The sequence below is a fragment of the Rousettus aegyptiacus genome, unplaced genomic scaffold, assembly GCF_014176215.1.
Source record: "Rousettus aegyptiacus isolate mRouAeg1 unplaced genomic scaffold, mRouAeg1.p scaffold_m13_p_4, whole genome shotgun sequence".
NCBI lineage: Eukaryota > Metazoa > Chordata > Mammalia > Chiroptera > Pteropodidae > Rousettus > Rousettus aegyptiacus.
The window spans coordinates 52026193-52038467 of NW_023416307.1; the positions used below are offsets into that span (position 1 = coordinate 52026193).

Genomic DNA, 12275 nt, shown 5'->3' on the forward strand with positions numbered 1-12275 from the left:
ATTCCTTCAACCCCTGTATGAATATATCATGGTGTTCTCTAGAGTATTTCAAAAAGCAATCAACTTATAATTACTATTCATCATGATGGGAGTCACTACCTTTATAATAGCTGTTATATATATGCCATGGATATGACTTTTTCGCAGCAGGATTCCTTTAAAAATATCTCCTTATAGTCACTGATTTAGAACTAGTGACTCAAGCATATGTTATATTTCTTAATATCCCTACAGTCACACAATGCCCTAGAGGGTGGTGAATAAGTGGTTACCAGTGATGATCTGAATCTAGGAGCAGAAACAGTATCAAGTGAAAAGTGAGTGGAGAATTGAAACAGATTTATGAGCAATGACTATATGGTGTTTTACTTTGTCCAGGGAGGACAGGTCACCAGTTTTCATAGAGTTTTTTGGACTTACCTGAAGATCTGGGTGTTAAGGGTTGAACTGTGTCATTCCTGAATTCACATGTTAAAGTCCTAACCCTTAGTACCTCAGAATGTGACCTAATTTGGAAACAGTGTCACTGAAGATGTCATTTGTTAAGATCAAGTCATAGCAAAAGTGGGCCCTTAATTCAATATGATCTATGTCCTTACAAAAAGGACACCCTGCAAAGAGACAGACACACACACACACACACACACACACACACACACACACACGCACGCTGAACATCATGTGAAGATGAAGGCAGAGATCAGGGGATATATCTACAAGCCAGGGAATGACAAAGATGGCCAGCAAACCACCAGAAGTTAAGAGAGAGGCATGGAACAAATTCTCCCTTATAGTCCTCAAAATGAACCAACCCTCCTAACACCTTGATCTTAGACTTTTAGCCTCCAGAACTGAGACAATAAATTTGTTATGTTAGCTATCTAGTTACGGCAGCCTGGGCAAACAGACTGGGGTGGAACATTTCAGAGAGTGTTGACCCAGCCTCTTGACTATACTGGAGGAGATAAGAAGGGCTCCAGCAAACACTTGTCACGGCCTTAAGGAATACCAAGAGAAGCTCCAGTGGACCTTTAAGGTATCCCTTCTGAAAAGCAACTACACAAGGCAAATGCAGTCCTAAAGCAGATAAGGTAGAGGTGGGAATGGAGCTGAAAAGGAGGAAAAATCCTTTGGCTCCACCTGGAGAATTCGTGGACAAACAGATGATTCCTGTGTGAAGAATGAGGCTTTGCTACTGAGTTAAATAATGGTAAGTAAGGGTACCTCAATTCTGAAAGCAAATGAAATTCTCAGAGTCATGACGGAAACACCAGGAGGGATGGAAAATGATAGGCATGAGGAGACTTCTGGGGCTGTGGGCCAGGTTAAGGAAGGTTCTTATGGGGTTGTCCACAATTTCTAATAAATATACCTGGAGTTGATAGAGGAGAGGTTTTTTTCAGGAATTCTTCACACCTTCCACTTTAAACTTAAAGGAATCTCAGGAAACCCCAAAAAAGCACAGAGGTTGTGACTTTGTATTTTCTAGCCAAAAAATAAAAATTTGTGGCAGAGCCAAGGCAAGTTTGCTTTCAAGTTAAGTTTGGGACTAATAGAAGGTAAATAAAGAGCAAAACTGAAGTGCCTCACTGCACGTAAGGGGAAAACTTTGTCCCAGTTTGCCCAGGACTTTTCTGGTTTTAGCACCAGAAGTCCTATATCCTGGAAAGCCTATCAGTACTGGGCAAATTGCGATGGCTGGTCATTCTAATACACATTCAACACTGTAGTTATCTCAGAATACAGATACATATACAATGTATGCTGCCTTAAAGGTGAATAAAACCATCCTTGAGGGAAATACTATAACAATACATAAAAAGGGTCAAGCAAAACAATACTAATTAGGAGCTAAGGTTTCTTGACATGATATAGGTGCCTAGAAAAAAATGAATAAAAACTGAGAATAGTTAAAAATGATCAAATATTTTTTACATTCTAAGGATCATTCTAAAGGTTTATATGCATATTAATTCATTAAATCTTCACAATAACAGTATGAGGTTGATACAGCCACCAGCCCTACTTTGAAGAAACTGAAGCACAAAAATTTCTGGCCAAAGTCATGTCTCATAAGTGGTAGAATAAAGATTAAAATCTTGTCTGGCTTCAGCACCTAAGCTCCAAACCATTATCATACTACCCTGACCAATGAAGAAGGGCCTTGCACGCCATGCTGAGGTGTTTTACTCCAAAGTTGTGGCAAGTCACTAAGTGGTTTTGAGTAGAAGAGGAGTATGATTGGTGTGTTGTATATAGAGACACTACTCTGCCTCTTACACAGAGTGAATACAGAAGCCTGAGGACAGGCAGGATTTAGAGAAGGAGGAGGGCTTCTGATAGACAGGACTCTCTCTTTTTCCTCATGGCACTCTGTTTACCACACCACAGCCACTATCATGCTCGTAGTAACAGAGTGCTTCCAAAGGTATCGTCTACTGGTATGTGTGCTCCAGAAAGGTAAGTTCCATGTCTCATCTTTGGTTCTCCATGCCAAGCACTGAGAATGGCACACAACAGGCACTGACTAAACATTTACTGAATGAACAAGACTCAGATATGGGAATGAGCATGGCATGTTTGGATAAGTTGAGTTAACCTGACTAAAATTGGAGAGTGCCAGGAAATCACGTTGGACAAAAGAGGGAAGAGCTAGATAATGGGCTTTAAAAAGAGAAAGGGACAATAAAAAAAGGTGGGAGGGCAATGGGGTCAGTGCTAAAAGCTGGGCTCCCTGCTCTATCCAAAGCCCAGCCCTCCTCCCCAATACCAGAGAGAGCTCCTAAAATTCATATCCAGTCACACCTCTCTTCTATTTAAAGCTGTTCAGTGGCTTCCTACTGCCTTTGGGGTAAAATACTTAAGCGTGGAATGCAAGGCCCTTCTTCATCTGACATCTGCTTTTTCCCCTTCAGCTTCAACTCATATCACTCCCCTATAAACAGCCTATGAAATAAGCTTTCACTCCCAGAAACTATTGCACTGAATCTTCCTTCTGTGCTTCTGCCCAAGATGCTCTTCCTCTACTTTTCTACTTGACCAACTCTTCCTTACCTTTTAAGACTCAGCCCAGGCATCACTTCATGCAGAAATTCCACATTCATATCCACTTTCTTCCCAAGGCTGGCTTAGGGTGTGCTCCTCTGAGCTCCCAGAGTGAACTGTGTTCACCTTCTCCATGGCACTTGTCACATTCTAATGCAAACATTTGCTTTTTTCATCAACTTAGGGGCAGAAAATGTCTTTCACTTCTTCCCCTTAGTGCCTGGCATGAAGTAACTGCTCTATAAATATTTAGTGAATGAATTCATAAATTAAAGACTACATGAATCCCCATCAATCCTAATATTCAATCCTTGGCCTTCATCAAATACCTGGTACAAGACCTTACATGCTAGAAATCATGTTCAATGTTAAATCACATTTGGTTTATCCTACCTTCTGGCACAGTCTTGAAATAGGAACGTGCTTAGAGACTATCAACCAGAGTATTATCAAAGCACTACATTGATATCTGTCATTGCCTCAAATCGGGACAAAGATCACAACAGACTTCTTACCTTCTGACCAAATCAACAACAGTTTCTACCTCAGAGCAAGAGTTCAACCTCAATTCTGAGTGTAGTTTCCAGGCATTCTTTGGTTTCTCAGTCTCTTAGCCTCTGCCTTGGACTTGACCCCTTAACAACATTTCCCAATTAATATGCCAAAAATGGGTTATGAGTATTGGGGCATCAATCTCTTGTCCCTTAGGACTTTCAAGCAGGGCCTATCTGTGTAGTCAGAGCCCATGAGTCAAAGATTTGGGCTACAGTTCCTGTTCTTCCCTCCCCAACTCCTTTCCCTATGTTAACCACATAAATTGCCCTAGATAATTCAGCCTTCAGATCTACCTTCCATTTCTCCTGCTGCAGCCTCGGCCTGGTACTTTTTGCTTTCTTCTCAGGAAAAAAAAAGAGAACGTTCTAGGATGACTTGTCCCTAAAAATACAGGCATTTCAGCAACACAAATATGGTTTCACACTCCCTGGACTGAAGAGAGAATGTAGGGCTTTTAAAAGGCAAACGGTGAAAGAGACAATGAATTAAAGCACTTTTGGTGTCAAGAGTGGACTTCCTAGATAATACGGAGTTAGTACCCTTGGCTCTATGCTCTGAGGATATGGAAGGAAGGCTGAGGCTGAGAATTCATTCATTATTCAAAAGAGGCAGTATAGACTGGTGAATATCACTACTAGAGGACCAGGGGAAAACTTCCTTCCTGATGATTGCTTTTCCAGGCTGGCATGGCTGGAACAAATGGGCCAAATGAGAAGAAAGGGGCAAAAGTACACAAGCATTAAGCCATTTCCCATTTGCCCTGAGAACACGTGCTGGCGGCACTCGTGGCCGCAGCGTTTTCCCTGAGATAACTCACGGATTGCAGTCCTAACCTTACCCCCAAAGTGTGCCACAAAATATCTTGCTTATATTATTATTTTTGCATCACACTCGTGTAGTGATAGTCTTTGGAAGCAAATGACATCATTCTATTTATGGCATTCTGTTTTTAGTAGTGGTACTTCTGTTTACAAAATATAGTAATTTTCAATCGCTGAAAATGTCAACTCCTGGAAAACACAGCATTCCTCTGTGTGATGTTAACATGGTTCTGGAACAGTCATTAGCCGCAGATTCAATTGATGAATCTGATTTGTGTATATGTTTCTGTTACATTAGAATTAGACATAAGTTCTGTTTCAAAATAACTCCAAGAACAGTTTTCATATTTTATTGTTACATTGAAAACCAGTCAGATTTGCTTCAGCACTTTAAATTACATAATTTAATTTATGTAAGATTAAATTAATGCTGGTAGCAAGCTGTACTTTTTTTCTAAATGGGAAATGAGTTAAAGGAAAAGGACACAGAAGCACAGGTACTAGGGAGGATACAACTTGTCTCTAGATCGTGACATTACTGAATGACAGGCAAATCAAACCTTACAGCAAATAGTACTTTGCAGTTAACAAATACATCTCTTTCACCTTCTTTCCTTACCCAATCTGGGGTGTATCTGTGTGAGCGGAAACTACCTGACGCTGCAGAAAAAAAAAAACACTTGAAAGGATTAGAGTTAACAGACCCGAGTACTCACACAGGGTTAGGAATAGTACCTGTTCTCACCAGTCGGGCCAGAAAACCTCATGATTCACAAGATATTGGGTAGAGTACTCAGAATAGTCTTGCCTTAGCATGGATAAATAATTAGCCCTAGACCGACTGAGCACTGCTCTGGTATCACCTAACATTTTAAAAGAAAGACCTAAAAGAATCAAACTTTTTTCAAGTAAGTTAACTGTGTCTCAGAACAAAACTTAAAAATATTTATAGAAATACAGAAATATCCAGCAACTGACAAGGTAAAAGCCACAACATATGGCATCTAGTAAAAAATTACCAGGCATACATACAAAGAAACAGGAAAATATAACCTATAATGAGGAGAAAAAAATAAATCAAATCTGACCCAGAATTTACATAGATGTTAAAATTAACAGATAGGGAATTAAAAATAGTTATTATGACTATTTCATATATTCAAAAGTTATGCAGAAAAACAGAAGACATTTAAAAAGAGACCCTGCGCCTCTAGAGATGAAAAACATACTGGACGGTATAACAGCAGAGTAGACATTGCAGAAGAAAAGGTGACTGAACTTAAGAACACAGCAATAGAAAGAATTAAAAATAAAATGCTGAGGAAAAAAAGAGTATTTTTAAAAATGATGTATCAGGGAATTTCGGGACAACTTTAAGCAAGCTAAGGTACACTAATTGAAATCCCTAAAGAAGTTGGGGGAGTGAAAAAGAGATTTGGAGGGAAAAATGGAGGACCAAAAAGTTTCCAAACTTAATGAAAACTCACAGGTCCCAGAAACTCAACAAACCCTTAACACAAGGAACGCGATGAAACACCAAGGCACATAAAAACTGAATCAAATCAAATGGGAAAAAAGGAAATCTTAAAAGTGACCAAAGGGAAAATGACGTGCTGTACACAAAAGAACGAAGACATAGATGACAGGAGACTTCTCATCAGAAACAATGCGAGCAACAAAACAGTGGAGGGACATTTTTAAAGCAAAGACAATACCACAAGCTGTCAACCTAGAATTCTATGCTCAGCACGAAAGTTTTTCAAAAACGAAGGTGAAATAAAGACATTTTAAGACATACAAAAGCTGAAAGAATTCTTCACTAGACTTGGATGACAAATGTTAAAAGAAGTCTTTCTGGAAGAGGGAAAATGTTAACAGATATACAAATCCACACACAGGAATGAAGAGCACTGGAAATTCTAACTATATGGATACATCTATAAAAAAAAATTATTTTTTAAATCTCTTTAAAATATAATATTTTAAAATATTTAAACAAAAATAATATTTAGTGTGGGGCTTAAAGCACACATATAAGTAAAATATAGAACGACTATTGTATAAAGGCCAGGAAGGGGGAAATAGAAGTATACAATTTTAAGTTTCTTATACTATTATGTAAGGTATCATATTACTTGAATGTAAACTGTGATAAATTAGTGACCCACTTTATAAGCCCTAAAGCAACCATTAAAGTAACAAAATAGTTATAGCTAATAAGCCAACAAAGAGATAAGTGAAATCATAAAAATATTCAATTAATCCAAAAAAAGGAAGAAAAAGAGAAAGAAAAAGTAACACAAAATAGATGAAACAAATAAAAAAAATAACAAGATTGATTTAAACCCAAAATATCAATAATCACATTAAATGTAAATTGTCTAAATACCACAATCAAAAGGCAAAGTTTGTCAGGTTGGATAAAAAGGCAAGTCCCAGCAATATGCTGTCTACAAAGGCACTTCCAATGTAAAGACACAAATAGGTTAAAAGTAAAATGATAGACAAAAACATAGTATGATAACACTAATAGAAAGAAAGCTGGGATAACTATCTTAATATTAGAGCAAATAATATGACCAGGAAAAAAGGTTATTTCATAATTAAAGGGGTCAATTCATCAAGAGAATGTAGTAATCCTAACATTTATGCATCTAAAACAAAGATTCAAAATAGGTGAAGCAAAAACTAATAAACTTGCAAGGAGAAATAGACAAAACCACAATTGCGGTCAGAGATTTAATTCTCCCTCTCAACAAATAATAGAATAAGTAGATAAGACATCAGTAAAGATATAGGGGATTTGAAAACTCTCAATCATCTTAACCAAAATAACATTTATAGAACACTACGCCCAACAATAGCAGAATACACACTCTTTTCAAGTGCTCACAGAACATTTACTGAGATAAACAATATTTTGGGCCACAAAATAAGTCTCAACAAATTTAAAAGGATATGAGTCATACAAAAGATTTTCTCTGATCATAACATAATTAAATTATAAATCAATAACAGAAATATCTCTGGAAAATCCCCATGAAGTTGGAAAATAAATAATACATTTTTAAATAATCCAAGTGTCAAAGAAGGCAGTTATCAGCTTATCAGGAGTCTATAGTGTACTAGACAATGTGGTAGGCTCTTTATATACAGTACATTTAAGCTTTGGGATCAATCGTATAATAGGTATTAATTAATTTCCTTTTACAAATGAGAAAAATGAGGCTCAAAAGGGTAAAGTAACATATTGAAGAATATCATATAGCTAGAAAATGGCAGGCCATGTCTCTGCCTGTGACCTTCAGGCACTTTTCATTGAATAATGTACCTCTCTAACTCAGTGTAAAATCTCCATTTCCTTTTCTTTTCTGTTACTTTGCATTATACTCACTCCTATTCCTTTGCCTTTTAAATTATGACCCTGTAATTGTCCATTTGCTACTGTCATTTTTTGTTTGTTTGTTTGTTTTGCGTTATACTTCCACCACGTACATGTTGACTTCTGAGAGAATTGTATTCTCCTTGAAGGAAAGAATCCTATCTTACTAATCTTTCCTGCCTCAATTACTCATCAATGTACTTAGTAAGCACTGAGCTCTCCTTCCAACAGGCACTCAACCAAAAGACTCTGCAGCCCAGCATCTTGTCAGCAGTAAGGCTTGGAAATGCCTGCTTACTCTGTCTCCAATGTAGGTAGTTCCCAGTTTTAGAATGAGTAGTGATCCAAAAGTTCCTTTGTAAGCTTATTTAGCACTGAAAATGTATTTTCCATGTAAATGGGAGTTAGAATCCCAAGATAATTAAAAGAAACTCAGTTGAGCATATAATATCTTTAAAACATAATACTGAGCTAGCACATCATGTACAATCAACCAAAATTTTTAATGATTGTACATGATTGTACAGGGTGATATGGGAAAATGCTTTTCAGTTTTCAGCCTGGAGCAGCAGGCATACATTTTTCCTCCATCTTCTGGCTCTTGCAGGGGAGGAGCAGAATGGTTTCTGGCAATGGCAAAGTGGTCTTTGCTGGGAACTGCTAGGAAGGAGAAGAGGTACCAGTGATTGGTTAACCCGGCACACTACCTCTGCTGGGAGGACATCTTCCTAGGTGTTCTGAATATGGAACAAACAATAGTTGCTTCCATTAGGGTGATCTGTATGTCCAAAAAGGGAGTGTCGAATGAGTAGTCCTAACCAGATGCTCCTTAAATTGGAGACTGTCTGCACTAATCTTCAGTCTACTAATCAGGACTGATACCAAAAATAATTACTGCAGGTGCAGATGCAGCCCAACACCAACAGTCTGGGTGCTGAGATTATCCCTGGGAACCTAAATGCCAGCGTTGTCAGGTTTACACATGCATCACCACCCCGTCCCATTCTTATATACATCTCAACTTGCTAGAGAGCATTTTCCTCTATATCTAAAATGCTTCAGTACCTTTTCCTACTAATGATAAATGGTATATTTTCAGAACTCCACATTTTTAAAATTGTTTTATTTTCCTACAGTCTAATTTTTTTTATGCATTTAAGAGTGTACCTAGGCCTAGAAATTCTGAGAATAGAAAAGCAGTTGTTCTTCACTAGGATATTCTCTCTTTTATTGATTCCTTTTGTTTACTTCTAGTCCTCACTAACCCTCTTCATTCACATATTATGCTTTAAAGGAACTTCAATGTATTTCCTCTCAGTTGCAGGTCATATATGTAGTCATTCTCAGGAAAAATACCAAAGAGAGAGAGAGAGAGAGAGAGAGAGAGAGAGAGAGAGAGAGAGAGAGAGAGAGAGAGAGAGAGAGAGAGAGAGAAAATGAGCGCTAATTAACTGTTAGCATATCATTTATTTAATATAATAATGACAACATAGCAATACCTTGTTTCTGGACCAAAAGGCAGGGTCAATGCTAGAGGTAGCCAATATAGGTTACAAGGTACTAGTTGGCAGAAAATACCAGGTGTAGCTTATAAGAAAGGACCAGCCAAATTCCAGAGAATGTGGCCAGCCCTAGGGAACAGAGACGTAAAGCACTGGAGCACTTTCTACCTGATCCTCCCCACCCAGGGCATGGAGATCTGTCGAAGGCAGAGACAGAACCAGGATTGGTGCTTAGACTGAAACCCAAAGCAGATGATGCAGATAGGAGGCGGACAAGAGGTCAGAGGTTGACCCAGACCTGCCGTATCTATTTACAAGGTAAAAACCAGGAGAGTGCCATGCAGACACAGAGTTCTGAAGCCTGCGAAAGGAAGCATTTACTCTTCTTCTCATTGAGCAGTCCCAGATGCAGTCAGCTGGCATCCATATTGCTGTGGGGAAGCAGCCTACCACGCTGGGAATATGAAAACACAATCTCCACCCTGGCCACCCTTCTCCCTTACCTCCTTCCCCTCATTCTGCTCAAACTGGAAAAAATGATGAAAGAGAACATGTAAGCATGACTAAAGACTGTAGACAAAAAATATTTTCGAAGAAGGTTAGACCTAAGTGTTCAGATGTGGACACATGGATTGCCCAGTCACCCTGCCTTGCAGAGGTTCGTTCTCACATAGCATTCTTAAATCCAAGAAACAAGCATGGTGAGACTGCATCCCCAAGGAATAGAGACGTGTAGGGCCACCTGCTGCAGGGTTTGGCAATTCAAGCGGTATGGGGGAAAATGTACCCAAAGTAATGTTCTGTATCAAAAGATGTAACTTTGTAGTGTTGCTGTTTTTCCTGTTTTCCATATTCTATGTTTGGCTGTCTGTGGGAGGCAGTGGGTGAGAGAGGGAGAGGCAGAGTTTTAGAAATACAAGGCAGTTGGCTTAAAAATACTGCTGAAAACCCTGGGGTTTGTGAATTTATTTTTCTCTCTGTTTCACCCCTGAAAGGGATAGGCAAGGAAAGGCTAGGCCTGACCCAGGAAAATGGGGGTCAGATGGTGAGGTGAACAAAGCAGAGGGTCTGGCCCACACTTCTGCTTCTGCCCCAGCTGGCAGAGTGCACCAAGTCCTTTTGCCCTCTTTTGGTCGCATACAGCTCTATAGGTCCAGGGTTGCCCATGTCTGCACGGAGCTCACCACCTCTGACCAAAGAACAGAGGTCGCTGCCCCTCCTTGCTAATGATGTTCTTGCTCACTGCCCACCTTTGCAGACCCTGGTTCCCTGGTCCCTCCCCTGTTCTTACCTTATCTAACCTCTCTGGGTTTGATCCACAGATTATATGGAACAGAGTTTTTCAAGAGTAGCAGTATTAACATTTTGGGTTGGATAATTCTTTGTTTGGGGGGCTGTTATGGGTTGAGTTCTATCCTTCCAAAAAGATAGGTTGAATCCTTAACCTCCAACACCTGTGAATGTGACCATCTTTAGGAAGTGTTGTTGTAGGTGTAATTAGTTAAAGATGAGGTCATAATGGGATTATGGTGGTCTTTAATCCAATATGACACAGCACCATGAGATATAAAGGCCAAGATTGGAGTGATACAAAAGAATGCCAGAGATTGCTAGCAAACCAACAGAAGTCAGGAGAGAGGCTTGGAACAGATTCTTCCTCGCAGCAGTCAGAAGAAACTAACCCTGCTGACGCCTTGATCTCAGACTTCTAGCATCCAGAACTGTGAGATCAATCATTTCTGCTGTTTTCAGTCATCCTGTTTGTGGTACTTTGTCACAGTAGGACTAGGAAACTAACAGAGGGGCTGTTCTGTGTAGTGTAGGATATTTAGCTTCATCCCTGGCCTTTATACACAGAATGCCAATAGCAACCCCTTCCTCAGATGCAATAATCAAAAATGTCCCCAAACATTGCCAAATGTCCCTAGAAAGGGAGCAAAATCACCTTCTAGTTGGGAACCACTGTTTTAGACCATAGAAGAAGCCCCAGTGAGGGCAACCACGCAACTTCCTCCGCTCACAGTGCGTTTCTGGGACTCCTTCAGATGGTAGAAGACTTAAGGGTCATCTAAGTCCCGTGGTTCTCCCAGAGCAGGATGAGGGGTTAAATAAAGGTGCTTGGGGGAGAAAAGCAATGCCTATGACCTCCCTCAGACTGCTCAAACCAGAATGAGCCAAGGGTGGGGTGGGTGGAGTGTTTGGTGGTACACAGTCTTAACAGCTCCCAAGGGGACTGTAATTGCAGCTACTGTCTAAGGTTGAAACCACTCATTGAAAGGCAGGGCTCAAAGCCTGGGCTGAAATTCCGAGGTGAGAGAAGCCTAGTTTTAAATGCCTTAAAATGGCTATAGCCTTGGAATGAATGGTAATTCTCCCGAAGACCAGAAACACTTGAGAGAATTGACTATAATAATGGATTCAACACTTGCTTAGAAGTTTAAATACATTAACTGTGGTTTATAAAAGTAAAAACTAGAAATAACCACAGTGTCCACTAACAGGGTTGGTTCACTATATTGTGGTTCAGTCCTGTGATGCAGTCATTATGGTTATGTTTCGAAGATTATTTAGTGATCTGAGGAAGTGTTCTTGATATAAAATTACACAATAAAGTCAGGACAAACCAAACTATGGTTCTGAGTTTATCTACTGATCAATCAATTGACTGAAAAAACTACTGATACTGAGGGCTGCCAGTTTTGGATCCACTTATAAACATTATAACATGGTAGATTATACTATCATATCATATTACAGATAAGAAAACTGAGGTTTAGAAGGCAAAAGAACTTGAGTAAGCTCACATAGTTGGTGAATGGCGGATGCCGAGCTGGAATTCACATTTATTTGACCTGAAGCAGAACATTCTTTGCATTATGCTGTGCAAAATGGTAATTTGCCAATAAATATTAATAGTGTATATATAATTATCTTTGAGTGATATCAGTGATGATTTTTCTTTTCCACTAT

At 39.2% G+C, this 12275-nt stretch overlaps 1 protein-coding gene across 17 annotated transcripts in view; it reads right to left on the reverse strand.

The window, feature by feature from the left end:
• The window catches only part of KALRN (kalirin RhoGEF kinase), a 592295-nt gene that overhangs the window by 285891 nt on the left and 294129 nt on the right, over positions 1-12275 (reverse strand). The window lies entirely within an intron of this gene.